At 41.7% G+C, this 16940-nt stretch overlaps 1 protein-coding gene across 1 annotated transcript in view; it reads right to left on the bottom strand.

The window, feature by feature from the left end:
- LOC119658184 overlaps positions 1-16940 on the bottom strand; it is a 139346-nt gene that overhangs the window by 50522 nt on the left and 71884 nt on the right. Inside the window, exon 2 of the mRNA XM_038065451.1 lies at positions 6329-6382. The gene's annotated coding sequence lies outside the window, so the exon portion shown is untranslated. The remainder of the gene's footprint in view (positions 1-6328; positions 6383-16940) is intronic.

The raw sequence follows: 16940 nt of genomic DNA, 5'->3' as shown, positions 1-16940 counted from the left end.
ATTGTAGAGGGAATGAATGCCCTGGGTCTACACATGCGGAATATGTAACGTGCTTGCCTAACATATACGTATATTCCAACCTACTGCCGTGATGTGAAGGTAATATTTATTCCCAAATCAGGGAAACTCACCTACACTTCACTAACTTCCTGGAAATATTAACAGATCGGTTGATAAGGGATACATATACTCGTATACTTAGGTGGCCACTTCACTGTAAGCGACATGGAGGCAGCACTCCATGAACTAACCGGAAAAAGGCGATGCCCGATAAAGAATAAACAGGCGCATTCACGAACATCAAAGGTGCCTTCAATTATGCCTCAATCGCGACATTTTGGACAACATAGAAACGATCCGCTGTTAATCAATTCGATATTTCACATGATAATGTGGAGAAAGAATCACATATTGGCCGAACAGAAGTCTATTGAGGCAGAATGTCTTAGGGGCTGCCGGTAGGAGGGGTTCTCTCACCTCTGTTACGGCTCCTAGTTATGGATACCTTGCTGTGGTTCCTGGAGGATGTAAAGGTCTTCGCACAAGCACTTGTGGACGATCTAGCCGCAATAATTATCGGTAAGTTTGCGGTCACAGTATGTGACCGCTCGAATGCAACACTGCATGTAATCTACAGCTGATGCTTCCATAATGGACTCACGGTAAACGTAAGGAAGACTGGACAGGTTATGTTCCTTAGGAGCAGGCTACCCACCTTAGCAGGGGCGGAAATCCACCTGGTACAAACAGTCAAATATTTTGAAGTGCATCTCGACTCCAAGTTAACGTGGAAGCACTATGTCTAGGAACAATACCCGAAGTCTTGCAAATTGCTTTGCTACTGCAGGACTGCGATAGGTAAGATCTGAGAACTTTCAAAAAACGGATTTATTGGATGTATACTTCCATAATAAAACCCGTTTTGATGTCTGCATGCATCGTCTGGTGTTCGAGACTGAATTTTGCTAGCAGCGGGAAACTGCTGACGCAGATTCAGAGGTTCGTTTGGTTAAGTATTACTGAAGCGATGAGTAGCACGCCAACTGCGGCACTCGAAGCTATCCTAAGTTTACCTCCCATTTATTTGGAACATTTGCACCATCCGAATCTGTTCCGATAGTCGGGTAGGATTATCAGCACCAAACAGCAACGACATATCAAGCCAATTAGTGTGGAGTTGTCATCAGGTGCTGCTGAAACTTGGCCGACTGAACGAAAGATTTCTGATGTGGGTGCCACGGAAACTCAAACATCGGTGGTAATTGCGCAATTACCATTAATTGTTTTATGAGATCATAAAAATTATTGGTATCTGAAACCGTGAAAGTTCTCAAAAAAAGATTTTTTTTCAACTACAGTTACAGAAATTTAATTTTTACATTTCAGTCTAGATTCAAATAAATTTCCGCATTTTTCGCTCATTCACTGGTAATAAATTACAACAATGAAAGTGCGAGGTAATTGCGTTGATCTAACGGTGTAATATCTTTGTTTCAATATAATTAATACTGGCAAGTGTTCCATGTCACCATGGTAGTCCGTTTTGAACAACTGATTAAGGTTGTTTGTGCACCACACCTGCAAAAATGTAGCAGTGACTGGGCATTTGGTAATTACCAATTAATGTCTTAGCAATCTTAGAATAGAACTTACGTTCTTTGTATATGAAAAACTATTGCAAAATATGAGAACGAGATGTGGGAATTCTAATTCCGGCTAGCGCATAAAATGAGTTTGCCCAGTTGGACGATTGAATTACGAGTAACATTATATCTCAAATTACAGTTCATTCCAGGTCACTGTAATCTTCAGGAGAGTTAAATCAGTTTAGAGATCAAAACCTCTAATGTTTTGATCAATTATGGTTTTTCATAATTTTTCAACGGAACTGAATTCAGTATTGAATGGCGGAGGACTCTTGGGCATTTTGTACCATACTATGTAGTACATATCTACCATAGTTTGTACTAATGAAAACCACTTGTAGAACTTCAGATGTTGTTGCATGTAAATTTTAATTTATCAGATGGAAGTGAAAGTTTCTTCAGAACTATTATACAGTGTGTCTTAAAAGAGTTTATATTTGAGCTTAAGAATTTACTGCCTGGTAATAATGTCATCTTAATATAAAGTGTAGCCTAATAAGTAAGCGTATTTTAGGGTCTTTTTCAGCGGGTAATGAAGTAAATCAAGATTTTTAATAACTACTTTTTTGAAAGTAAGTAATAGCAGCTACACAGCTTTTTCATAGAAGCTTTCTTTTTTGAAGGTCGCGCGGTCGAACAAATTGTATCTACAATTTTTAATTTATATAGCTAGAGAAGTACATAGGATTCTTTCCATTTTTCCGATTTTGCAAAAACGCCGCAGTTTCAAACCAAAATCAAAATTTTCGATAAAAATCATCCGCCTTACCCGCCAAATTACCGTCTCTCAAACATAGAACGCGCAATGTTATTCTTCTTTATCCTTTGCTCCATTCACTATCGGGATCGGCTTGTCTAGATACACAAAGAACGCACAGTAATGATCTGCAGAGCTATCAAACTTGTAGCTTATATGCAAATATTGACGTGGGGCAAAATGACTCTGGCTCTCGTGGGAATGTGCGGCAAACATGGCGATTATCTAAGATATGGAAATAAGAGGGGATGTTTGTGTATATGAAGTGAAGAGGCACAGTTTCTGAGCACTCAGACCTTAGAGGTCCATTATACTCGAGCCCCCGTCTAATATATTCCAGATTCGTTTATGTACTGCAGGATTTCCGCTAGTGGAGATGATGTTACCCGCTGTAACTAGAGCACAATAGCAAAAATCACATGTGTAATGTGTAAATATGCAGATGGCGCTCACATAGAAAATGTTTTGTGGATTGCGTTGCCTCATCATACAATACGCATCATCTTGTAGAATTGCTATTCTGAAGATACTGTGAGCGTCAAAAATAAGTAAACACTTAATTTTTTCGTAGCTTTAATTTCATAGCAGTCACTGATAAAAATTAACATGCTTCATCACCGGTTAAAAGTATTATATAATAGAAGTTTAAATCTGAAAAAAAGTTAAACAAAACAAAATACCGTTTCAAAAAATTATTAATGCTTCAAAATACTGCTGATTTTACGCGTCAAAAGAAAGTATACAGAATTTACTTCTCTAAGAAATAATATCCAATAATTAATTAGAAATAATTTTTAATATTTAGTTTGTTTTCCATGTGACTTTAGAACAGCATTCAGCCTTTTAGGCATTGATTTGACAAGATTTTTTGTAATATCTGGAGAAATGTTGTTCCATTCTTCGATTAAAGCCCTTTTTAGGTCGTCCTTGTTGGAAATGCTTCTTTGTCTGATTTTCCTGTCAAGGTGCTCCCACAAATGCTCGATAGGATTAAGGTCTGGGGACTGCGGTTGGTGATCAAGGGTTTTTGGCGTTCGGTATAACAACCATTCCTTAACAATGTGGGACGTATGTTTCGGATCGTTATCGTGCTGAAAGATCCAGTTTCCCGACAGCCCCAATTTGTCAGCACTAGGAGTGATATTGTCCCTCAGTATATTTAAATAGTTTATTTTAGTCACTTTAGACTCGATGAAAACTAGATTTCCAACTCCGGATGCCGCCATACATCCCCAGACCATAACTGAGCCTCCACCGTGCTTTATGGTGCTTGTAACGCACTTGTCGAAAAATGCTTCATTTTTCGCTCGCCATATTTTTGGTGGCTTTTTCGCCCCAAATATTTCAAATTTACTCTCATCGGAGTATAAAATGTTTTCCCAAAAGTTTGGAACCTCATTTTGGTACTTTCTGGCGAATTTTATACACTTCTTTTGATTCGCTTTAGAAATATAGGGTTTCTTACGTGGCGCTCTGCCATGTAGACCATTTTTGTGGAGCGCTCTTCGAATTGTGCTTGCACTCACTGATTTGCCTGTCTCAGCTATTTTCTTTGATATGTTTACTGCACTTGAAACTGGATTATTCCTTACTTCTCGTACAATTGTCCGCACTTCGGAGTCAGTAAGCTTCTTAGGTCGCCCAGACCGCGGTAAATTTTCAATAGTATGACGAGTCGTATATTTATCTATAATTTTTTTTTATCGTACAATGATTCCTTCTAACGATTTTTCCAATTTCACGCAAAGATTTCTTTTCTTTATGTAAATCTAAAATTATTTTTCGTGTTTCGTTTGTGGTTTGCTTACCCATTATCTTAAATGTTATACTTTTGCACTTATTCAAACAAAAACAAAGAAAATCTACGAAAAATATTAGTGCACTATATTTGCTTACTTCACTTATAAACAGTTTCAAAGAAATTTGTGTGATTCCCGGAAATAATTAAAAACAAAACGAGAAGTGTTGCCACTGTATACTTTCTTTTGACGCGTAAATTCATGAGTATGTTAAGACAAGATGAATTATTTTTGAAAATGTTTTGTTTTGTTTAAGTGTTTGTGCTGACATAAACTTCTATTATATGAGCCTTTCAAGCTATGATAAAACATTTTAATTTCTATCAATAAACATTGCGCAATAAAAGTTTAAATACAAAAAAGATGGGTGTTTACTTATTTTTGACACTCACAGTATGTCCGGCTGAATTATGAGCAGTCAGAATACATATGCAAGTTTTCCTGCTTTTCGACAGGACAAACTTTGCAGTATTTTTGTTTGGTTCTGTCAGGAAAATGCTGGTGTATTTAGCAGCATTCAGTTGCTGGTTATGTTGCCGGTATGTGGGAAATTAAATCCTCTTGGTTAAGGCATCCGAGATTTCATTTCCCACTACACCACAGTAACCAGGTATCCAGAGTACCACCGCATTGGATATAGAAATAGAGTGCAATCGTTTTCTACATTCTTGGACGATTTTGAATTGATCAAAGGACTGCTCAACTGCTTCAGTGCAACTTGAACATCGCTACAGATTGTGACGCACCTGCTCTTTAACCGTTTGCTAATCGCCCAGGTTACTGACCTGAGGATCGCATACACTTCAGTCTGAAAGATTATTGCATATTGTCCCAAGAGTAAAGTCAACTTCCGTTTCTATTCGAAAGATGGTTTCCAGCCCAGGACTCTGTTCTATTTTTGGACCATCGGTGTAGAAGACTTCAGTGTATTCTGTCACGCATTCTTCTGATTCGTTTCAATTTTCTCTATGTTTGTGGGCAATTTCCAATCAGATGTATGGGGATCTGAATATCAGAAGGCATTGCAAAAACTTGATTCGGTTCTCTTGGTAACTCTTCCATTGTTCCATTGTTACCCCATATATATAAACAAATTACTCTACCAGCTGTTCTTATTGCAGTGCTCTGAATAAATAAATTCAAGGGCTGCAAATTGAGTAATGCATTTATAGATGCGGCGGATGTCATGCTCATGGCACTAGTAATATTGAGACAAACAGTACTTTTCGGTAAGACCAGCTTATATTGAAGGCCCTTGTGTTTCACCTTAACCCATCACACTACGCATGCATAAGCGAATATCGTCCTTATGATAGTAACATACATCCAAGTATAACCGCATTAATACATGAGAGCTAAGTTCTCATGTAGAGGCAAAGGTCGTCCCAACAATATATTCTCGTTCCTCTTATATCCACGCTTTGAGCTCCTGAATTTAAACCACTCTTCATTTTTATAACTTTTACAAGCACGTTTTAAAAGTCTTCAGGCTGATTTTCCGAGGTTTGAAAGTTCTCGGTTCCATCGGGGAGCCATTTACTGAACTCGATGCAGAGCTTTTAATTGATCTTCTATGGTCAAAGCAGTTCTTAGTCGCCTAGGCAGCGATGCTTTGGAAATTCGCTAGCAAGGCAAAATCGGGGTTGCTATGTGATCTAAAGTATTTATAACTTTACAAAATGTCAATATTAAATTGAGGTAAATTGAGGATAACATTAATTAAAAACGGATAATATTTAGATGAGGAGATTTTGTTAATTTACCTCTGGATGATAGGGTATTAGGACACTGCAACGTTGGGAAAAATAAGTATATTTTGGATTTTTTTTTCGTCCATCATCCGAAGATTATATGATACTATATGTAGTTAAAATTTCTGAATCCAAAAATGTAGGTTCAGGAAAAACGAATTTCAAATGAGTCCTGAGGCTCGCATTGTAGTTTTTAGACATTTTACACTCTTTACATACAATCAGCGGTATGATTTGAAAACAAATTTTAGAAACAGATTTGTGGTGGAAATATACCCAGTGCTATTAAATTTTCTAGTATCGGAAGTATTTCTGATGAAAAAAAAGCTAACAACATTCATACGAGTACAACAGAATCAATGATTTGATACTTACAAAAGTTTAATAATTCACAGTCAATCGCTTCCATCCGCCCGACGTTTTAGAGAACTAAAACAAATAGAATGAGAGAAATGTTAATTTAAACCATAAGTAAGAATAATAATAAACATCTTCAATCAAGGAAAACGGTTCTTTATTACAAAAAAATTAAAAAAGAATCAATTCCCACTGATTGCAAAATATAGATATCTATTATTGTTCAAGCCTTTACTAATATGTCCATAAAAAATATATATACATATAATAATAATAATAATCGTTGGCGTAACAATCCATGTTGGATCAGGGCCTTGAAGTGTGTTAGAGCACTTCATTCAAGACCGTAACGGTACACTAGGAGGCAATGTGGTCAGCATTGCGCTCGCCCGAGATTATTACCCTGATTTGACTCAAGTACTCATTCACAGCTGAATCGACTGGTATCCGACGTCAAATCACGATACAAATTCCACTGCCACCAGTGAGATTTGAACCGCGACCTTCCGTACGACAGCCTTGCGCTCTAACCACCCAGCTATCCGGACACTATACATATACCGTTGCAAAAATTCTTCTGTGTCAATCAGACTACACCTACGCAGTCCTGATTGAATTATCTATTGGCTGCTAGATAACAGAGTTAAGGATTTTACTGAGCATAATAAGCATTATGAATGTAAGTTTTCTTTTGCGCAAAATACATGGATGACAATATTATCGAAGCCACTCAACCGCGAATGCCCTCGTTTCGGATATGATCATACCGCCTTACACTACTAACCCAACGCAACATTTTCATCTACATTTTCGAAAATCGACGTTCATGGTCTTTGAAATTCGATTAGCACTCAAAACATGGAAGGGTAATAGAATGAATGACCTAGATTATGAAGTTAAGGTGTTCGTTGATGCACACAATGCAATATCATCGGCATGCCAAGGACTAAAAGGAGTGGCGAGATACGGAGTGGCTTTGATATATCTGTGCACTCTCGAATCGCAGTAGATCAATTTACCCCGGGCACAGATTCATACCAGATACGTTTATGTACCATGCCTCCCTAGATTCAGGAATGCAATGCAGATAGGGTGATGTTTCCTATGGTGTTTCTGCATAATTACGCACGCATCGTATATTGCGTTGCAGCTTTCGGCTTTCTCTTATGGACTCTTCACAGGTTGTCTTCCGCCTGACAAGTTCTTACACTATGTTCTAGAGGATTTCATTTGAAGCCTTTTGCATTCACGCTGTAAGTTCTTGAAGTTTAACCAATCTTCAATGTTTTTACACGCGCGATTCAGAAATTATCTGGTTGATTTTCAGTTCCGCAAGGGAACCATTTTGCCGCATTAGCTGGGGTATTGGGGCAAGCCTATTCGAAGCGCTTTAAAAGTATGCTTGTCTGAGTTCCCACTAGATATTCCATCGATGAAGGACTCCTTAGCCATCTAGAAAGCTACAGTTTAATTTTAAGGAGCAGGAACGAGCATGGTCTCTATCGATTAGACTTTCGAGGAACACTTTGATGCGTTCTAGAATAATTTAGGCATTTTTCTTTGCTGCACTAAAGAATTGATCAACCTTAAAATGGAAGTTGTTCATGTATATATTTGTGATTGATAGATGCACGATTTGAGAACCTGTGAATTGGAGCTTCCAATTCAAGAGCGGCTGAAACATCTCAGCAACATGGTGAACGAATTACAAATCTTTTCATAAAAGTATCTATTTCAGAGCTGTTTCGAATCTTCAAGAGCAAGACATCCAATGTGGAGCTGAACGCTCACAACAGGCTCGCTCAAGATTGAGAATTGATCCCAACAAAGCAGTGTTCAATTACAATGAAGATTGCGATTACAAAGTGCATCAAAATGTTATCATTGTTCTAATGGCTCTATTGTGTTTACATTGTCGCACTTTGAAGCTCCAATAGGAAATGCCTGGTGCCTGCCTAGTTCCACTGGTAAGGCCAATTTTCCACCACTGATTGAGCCGCCAGAGGCACTTCGAACTTATATTGCACTTTTTACAGCATATTCGGAAGTACAAAGCATGCTTTAAAATGGCAATGTTTGGAGCGACGATATTTTAAAATATAGGAATTTCACACCTACATTCAAAGTGCAAGGACATGAAGGTTCTAGGGATTTAACATGAGTACCACAAGCACAATGAAACTCTCATAAGGGGGTCAACCGTAAATAACAGGGCCGAGAGCACATCTTCCAGGAATTCGCTTAGATTATATGCTCTCAAAAGGCCATTCTGGTTTCCACGGTACCAGATTACCTCCGCTTAGCGGCAAGAGCCACTTCAGATGAGTCCCTTATATTCTTCGATCTGATCGTCCTCCTCGAGCATGTGAGGAATTCCTTCCCAAGCGGTGTGGAGAACGGCAACGAAGCGCTTCCAACTCCCATCACTACTGTTCGCCAATCATACCGCAAAATAAAGTAGTGTCATGCAACCCCTTCTGTCGTCGGAACGCAGCGCACGCGTATTCATTAACGGGTCAAGGTGTATTAATGCTAGAAAGGCATTGGCTAAAATCAAAGATACCATTCACTACATGAATACCCATGTAGTATAGATGGCAAATGTCCCAGAAAGCTGGACAGATTTAGAGGATATGGGACCAGTCCTCTGAATCGCCCCCACAGAATATGACCTTGGCTGGAAGCAAGGTTCCGAGTGAAAGGAAACTCATTCAATCTATTACGCTCCGTCAGGAAGAAGTCCATCTTGAGCCTGAAGTACACGGCAGAACTTCCTCTGGTATACACAGTTGTAACGTACGCATATGTGACCCGATCTTTCCCACCTTCGATCCATATAAGCGGCAACTTAGATGTTACAATCTCGTCTAACAGCCTTTTGACCCCAAGCGGTCTTAATTTTTCCGTTTGCAACCAAGGTATGCCCATTCCAGATCCTGTAAGCCGTGACACCCCGGACTACCTTTAAATCAAGAGGAAGAGCACACAACAATACTTGCGTGGCATCGATCGAAACCATGGGCCATATAGAAAGGCATACTTACAACGCCACCTGCTGAAGAGCGTCGGGCAGGTTCCAACCTTTCACTGTTATCACAAACTAATACAACAGAGGCGACCCGCACGTAGAACATGTAAGAAAAAGTGCCGCATATATGGAATTACAATTGCTACTATCATGCTTAGATGTCATTCACACCTCATGACACACTTCAATATACATACTAACTTGGTTAAAGGCGCCCTGGACTCGATCTCTTGCGACATAAGCATATGTCTTTCATGACTGCGACAAGTGCAAGGACAAATGTATTATAAGATTGGTTTACTTCTTCCAGTACCTCAAGAAACTCCCCACAGGCAGAACCACGTCTGCCAGGTTCAACTAGTATTCTGCTGAAACCACTAGCTACTAACTACTAACAAATAGTTCATCTCCCATTATCGTCTGCCTACTACATTCCTAATTAACCATGATGACCATTTTCCCTGATGAGTGCTTAACAGTTTGAACAAGTCCTTCATAGTATCTCTAAACGTTTTCAGGCCTGTCTTTTCTTCGTACGTCTCGTAGCAGCTCCAGGTTGCTGATGTTCACGCTGTGTTTTTGCTTAACTATATGGGCTGCTGCCGATGATCGTATGACTCGTTGTTCACCGTTAAATGCCTCCCTCATGTGTTCATTGAATCATATGGTGATAAATAGCTTCATTTATCTGATGTACACTTTTGCTGCTTGCGCTTGACTCGACTGTTGTTAGTGTGTCTTTTTTGTTCCCCTACTCGAACCAACTATGTGAATATTCAATAACTTTAGGTATCGGATATTAGTGGGCCTATCCATCTTATGGCGGTCAAAGGGTAGTATAGGTCCCGGGGCGAAACGTGGATTGGTACCCACGATGGAGCATAAAACCTGGGAAATGCCTGCTGAACCAACACCAACAGCTCTACTACCAAACCCTATCTCCACCTCCACGTGGTGACCGCTGGGAGCTCTTTCTTGACGAAAAGCTGCAGACGGAGAAGGATGAAGGCGAGTCTCCCGCGCCTAAAAACGGGACAAATTGTACCAACTGGTTGGGGGTTGGGTAGGGCTGACAACCCTACACGGAAAACAACCTGTTACGAAGCCACAACAGGAGCCTCGGATAGGACAGATGTTAAAACGACGGACCCGGCAACGACAAAGGAACAACGATTTGCGCATTTTCTCATGGAACGTGCGCTCCCTGTACAGAGATGAAGCTGATAAGCAGCTAGCCGATACCCTGTCCCAATATAGGGCTGATGTAACAGCGTTGCAAGAGATGCGATGGACAGGGACCGGTTTCCTGGAGAAGAGCCACTACACCATATATTATAGCGGCCATCCAGTAAACCATGTGCTCGGAGTAGGTTTCTTAGTCAGCCAAAAAATGAAACCTGCTGTTATCGGCTTTGAAAGTATAAGCGAACGGCTATGCACTCTGCGCTTGCGAGGCAAGTTTAGAAATATAAGCCTCATAAACGTTCACGCCCCTACAGAGGAGACTGCAGAGTCGGAGAAGGATACCTTCTACGAGGCAGTAGAAAGAACCCTCGAAGCCTGTCCCAGATATGATATCAAAATCATACTTGGGGATTTTAACAGCCAAGTAGGGAAGGAGCCCGTATTCAGGCGATACGTTGGCTCCCATAGCTTACACGAAAAAACAAATGATAACGGACTGCGGACTATTCAATTAGCAGGGTCACACGAAATGGTTGTTGGAAGTACCTGGTTTGCGCGGAAAGCGGTCCACAAACATACGTGGGCCTCTCCAGACGGGACCACTTTCAACCAAATTGACCACGTGTTGATCGAACACCGCCACCTCTCAGCCTTGATGAATGTCAGAACATATAGGGGGGGCAATATAGACTCGGATCACTATCTCGTTGGCATGGTGCTCCGAGCTCGAATAACAATACCACCTAGAATCCCCTCTGACAATCAGGTGAGAGTGAACACTGAAGCCATCCACAACACAACCCTCCGCGACGCCTATAAGAGGGAAATGGATGCCGCAATAACCGCAGTCAATAGAGGACCTGGAGATGAAGCATCAACTAATGATCTTCACAACCACCTGAAGAACGTTATCATGGATACGGCCACAAATATACTTGGCCCCAGCCGCAAAAGGAGTCGGAACGGCTGGTTTGACGATGAATGTAAGCTAGCAACGGAACGGAAGAATGCCGCATACCGAGTAATGTTGCATTCTCAAAGAACGCGGGCACGCGCAGAGACTTATCACGAACTCCGTCGAGCGGAGAAGCGACTTCACAGACGGAAAAAGGAAGCCTGGGAGAACCAACAAGTCTGTGAACTAGAAAAGTACAGGGAGCAACCGCACCAGGCGCGGAAGTTTTACCAACAAGTCAGCAGGATGAAGCCTTATACACCTCGATGCTCATCCTGCCGAGACAAAGAGGGAAATCTGATTTCCGACAGAATGGGCATATTAGAGCGATGGGTTGAGTACTTTGATGAGCTACTGAACAACCAGAACATCGGCGAGTTGGAGGTCCCGCCAACTGAAGACGACGGACAAATACTGCCACCACCAAGTTTAGGAGAAACAGTCCGTGCAATTCATCGGCTAAAAAATCATAAGTCGCCAGGAGCCGATGGAATTACAGCCGAATTGGTTAAATATGGAGGCGACCAGTTACACCAAGTGGTTCATCAACTTGTGCTCAAGGTATGGGACAGCGAATCAATGCCTGACGATTGGCAAAGAGGCATAATCTGTCTCATACACAAAAAGGGAGATATCACACAGTGCAGCAATTATAGAGGTATCACGTTGCTGAGTACCATCTATAAGATATTCTCCACTATCTTGCTAGGCCGGATAGCCCCATACGCCCAGAACATCATTGGCCCATACCAAAGAGGCTTCACTCCAGGCAAATCAGCAACAGATCAGATTTTCTCTCTGCGGCAGGCGATGGAAAAACTGTTGGAATATGGACAACAGTTGCACCATCTGTTCATCGACTTTAAAGCCGCCTATGATAGCATAGCCAGGGTAAAACTTTACACGGCCATGAGAGAATTCGGTATCCCGACGAAATTAATAAGACTGACTAGGCTGACCCTGACCAATGTGCGAGGCCAGATAAAAGCAGCAGGATCACTCTCAAGACCATTCGACATCAACAACGGTCTACGACAAGGGGATGCACTATCATGCGTCCTCTTTAACCTGGCCCTCGAGAAGGTGATCCGTGATGCTGAGGTGAATGCTAGAGGTACGATCCTCTTCAAGTCCACCCAACTACTGGCCTATGCTGACGATATCGACATCATGGGAAGAACCACTCGAGACGTTCAAACTGCCTTCATCCAGATGGAGCAGGCGGCGTGAGATCTTGGGCTGCACATCAATGAAGGCAAGACAAAATACATGGTGGCAACGTCAGCACCGAAGACGAATCAACCAACAACACCAAACCGCACTGGTCAAACACAAGCACGAACAAGAATAAGGATAGGGGAATACAACTTTGAGACCGTTGACAATTTCTCCTATCTAGGGTCGAAAATCACAACCGATAACAACTACGATGATGAAATCCGCGCACGGTTGTTGTCAGCCAACAGAGCCTACTTCAGCTTACAAAGACTGTTCCGCTCGAAACGTCTCACCATAGGGTCAAAGCTCTTACTGTACAAGACTATGATCTTGCCAGTCCTCATGTATTCCTTGGAAACTTGGGTTCTTAGCAAGAAAAATTGCGAACTCTTGGCCGCGTTCGAGAGAAGAATCCTCCGAAGAATTTTTGGCCCCCTACATGAGGATGGACGATTCCGTAGCCTACACAATGACGAAATCTATGAGCGATACCATGACCGTCCGGTTGTGGATAAAATCCGGCTCAATAGGTTACGGTGGGCGGGTCACTTAATCCGTATGGATGAAGATGATCCCACCCGGAAAGTCTATAAGGGCAATATCTATGGTAGGAAAAGAAGACGAGGCAGACCCTGCCTAAGATGGAGCGATGGCGTGGGCCAGGACGCCAGACAGCTTTTAGGGATATCGAATTGGTGGACCTCGGCGCAAAACCGGGATGTCTGGAGTTCCTTATTAAGGCAGGCCTAGACCGGATACCGGTTGTTGCGCCGTTGATGATGATGATGATCCATCTTATGCCCCCGTTGTTTGTTTTATCGAATAATTTGGAGTGCCCAATTTCGTTAGCCACATACAGTTTCCTTTTGACGAATCGTTAGATTACTTCAGGCTATCCGTTTTCGACGAGTGTCTCGATGCTAAGCATGTATTTATATACGCAAAATTGTAGTAGGAGGCCGTTTTCTATTAAAGTTAAATTACAAAAAAATCAGGGAACAAAAACGATTATTTACTAGTTTGCTGACTGACATGACCATATCCTGAAAAAGTTTTCTGCTCCATTTTTTCATGCACTGTGTGACCCTCTGTTTAACAAAAGATCGTGTTACTCACTGTGTACGAAGGGCTGTGCACACTATATCATCACCAACGGCGAAACAACCGGTATTCGGTCTAGGCCTACCTCAATAAGGTTCTCTAAATTTCCCGGTTTTGGGCCGAGGTCCCTCAATTCCATATCCATAAAAACTATCTGACCTTCTGGCTTATATGCCATTGCTTCATCTGAGGCAGGATCCGCCACGTCTTCCGTCTCTATCATATATATATTGCCATTGTTCGAGATCATCCCTATCCAAAGTTTCCGAGGAATACATGAGAACCGGTAAGATCATTGTATTGTACAATAAGAGCTTTGACTCTTTGGTGAGACGTTACGAGCGGAACAGTTTTTGTAAGCTAAAATAGGCCCTGTCGGCTGCCAACAACCGTGCACGGATTCACGTGCTATTGGTTGTGATTTTCGACTCTAGATACGGTTTCCAACTTGTAGTCTCCTATCTTTATTGTTCTCGATTCACCACAGCAGTTTAATGTTGTTAGTTGTTTGGTGTTTGGTCCTCACGTTACCACTATACATTTCGCCTTGCCTTCATTGATGTTTAGCCCAAAGTCTGGTACTGCCTGCTCGATCTGGATGCAGGCAGTTTGTACGTCTCGGGTTGTTCTTCCCATGATGTCGATATCGTCAGTATAGGGGAGTAGGTTTGTGGACTTAAAGAGGATCGTGCCTCTCGCATTTTTTCCAGGGCCTCATAGGCGGCCTTGAAGTCAATGAAAAGATGGTGCAACTGATGTTCATATTCCGGCAGTTTTCCCATCGCTTGCCGCAGAAAGAAAATTTGATCTGCTGCTGATTTGCCTGGAGTGAAACCTCTTTGGTATGGGCCGATGCTATTCTAGGTGTATGGGGCTTTTCAACCTAGCCAAATAGCGAAGAATATTTAATAGATGGTACTCAGGTACTCCCTCTGGTACTCAGCGACGTGATACCTATAACAACCATTTCGTGCGACACTGCTAATTGAATAATCCTCAGTGCGTTTCCATTGGTAGTTTTGTGTAAGCTATGGGAGCTGACGTATCGCCTGAATACGGGTTTCATCCCTATTTGGTCTCCAAGTATGATTTTGATATCATGGGACAGGCTTCGAGGGTTCGTTGTACTGCCTCTGTAGGAGCGTGAACGTTAATATTCTCCTCGGTAGGGGCCTGAATGTTAATGAGGCTTGTATTTCTAAATTTGCCTTGGAAGTGCAGAAAGCATAGCCTTTCGCTTATGTTTTTAAAGCCGATAACAAGAGGTTCCACTTTTTGGCTGATAAGAAAACCTACTCCGAGTGCATGGTTTACTAGATGGCCGCTATAATATATGGTGTAGTGGCTTGTCTCCGGGAGAATGATTCTGTCCAGCTCGTCTCAAATAACGCTATTACATCAAACATAGAGTAGAACAAAGTATCGGCTAGCTGCTGGGCAGTATTCGACGTGTACAGGGAGCGCACGTTCCATGAGAAAATGGTCAAATGAAAATTTTGTTTGAGAATCGAGGGATTCCTAATTCCGCCATCCACTTAATGGCGGACCGGACCAGTTGGAAAGCAACATACCTTCTCGGTTGTGGTCCACGAAACCCTCATCCTTGGGCAAGCACCCAAGTGGCAAAGCATATGACTTGTGGTTTCGTGTTTTTGAATTAATATAAGGAAGCAAATGCCAACTTGTAACCACTTCGGTCACGCTGTTCCCAGTGCATAGATGAGGCAGCGTCCGATAAATTGCCTTTGCCCTGGACGAGATCGCAAGCCATATGGTCAAATAGTTCGTCTGTTTTCGTTGCCGCGTTCGTCGTTGTAAAATTTAATCAGTCCGAAGCTCCATTTGTGACATCGTAATTTCAGTTTTCCATGTAGGGTTGTCAGCCCTACACAACCTCCAACGTGGAGGACCAGCTTGTGTAATTTGCCCCATTTTTAGGCGCAGGAGACTCGCCTTTATCCTTAAAGGTCTACTTTTACGCTAAGGATGAACTCCCAACGGTCATCACTATAGGGTTTGGTGGCAGAGCTCTTGGTGTTGGCCCAGTAGGCGTTTTCCAGGTTGTATTTTTCCATCGTAGGTACGAATCCACGTTTCGTGCTGCCCTTAGACCACCAGAGAGTACATACCGCAGAGTACATACTTTCATTAAATTTCATGACAATGGCCTTAACCCTTGTTGAGTGAATTGGGTATGACAGACATTGAAGCGGTTTTAGTAAGGTTTTGTTTTACACAAAGTCTTAAAAAGAGGCGCTATGAGATATTTGAGTCTAACCAGTCTGTGGGCCTGTGGGCATTATTTTTATAATTACTTCTTACCTGAAAAAAAAAACAAATGGTCGGTGGAGATCAATATATCAAAACATAGAAAGTCTTTCCCGATGCCAGAAGCCAAACCAGGAGAATGGTATGCAATTTAAGAAGGTTGAAAGTATTACATGATCTCTCTGCCTACACGTTTTACAGAACATATGAGCTTTTTCATATTTCCGGTCTATTATTACGAGCACTTTTTGTAACTGTATTTTAAAAAAAGATACCTTTTTCCTAGGTTACCTTCTACCACGGACCAAAAATTGTTAAGTAAGCGTAAGTATTGGCAAATTGGAAATTGAAAATGAATTCAGCACAATAACTACATGAATCATTGATGTATCAAATTTCGCAGTGACTAAAAACGAAATCATAGCAAATCCATAGTATGTCTTCTGTTTACCCCTTTGTGGTGCATGGTTCGCATTCAAAAAGTGAAATCCACAGTACAGGTTGACTTATTCCTACACCTGGGAAAATATTCACACGAACCGCACAGAGAATTTCGAAAAATGCAACTTTTTAAGGTTTTGTGTGAAACAAAACCTTATTAGAATGGTGACGGTGTCTGTCTGTCCGTCTGTCCGTCTGTCTGTCTGTCTGTCTGTCTGTCTGTCTGTCTGTCTGTCTGTCTGTCTGTCTGTCTGTCTGTCTGTCTGTCTGTCTGTCTGTCTGTCACACCCGATTTATTCGGAAACAGCTAGACCGATTGTCACGAAAATTGGTGAGAGTATGTAATCTGATGATCCCTTTACATGCAGTAAGTGGCGCCATCTTGCGTTAAGTTTAAGGGGGGGCTCTCCGTACATGTGAATGGAGGGTGCAAA

The sequence above is a fragment of the Hermetia illucens genome, chromosome 5, assembly GCF_905115235.1.
Source record: "Hermetia illucens chromosome 5, iHerIll2.2.curated.20191125, whole genome shotgun sequence".
NCBI classification, from domain to species: domain Eukaryota; kingdom Metazoa; phylum Arthropoda; class Insecta; order Diptera; family Stratiomyidae; genus Hermetia; species Hermetia illucens.
This window is presented reverse-complemented; position numbering and strand designations above follow the sequence as displayed.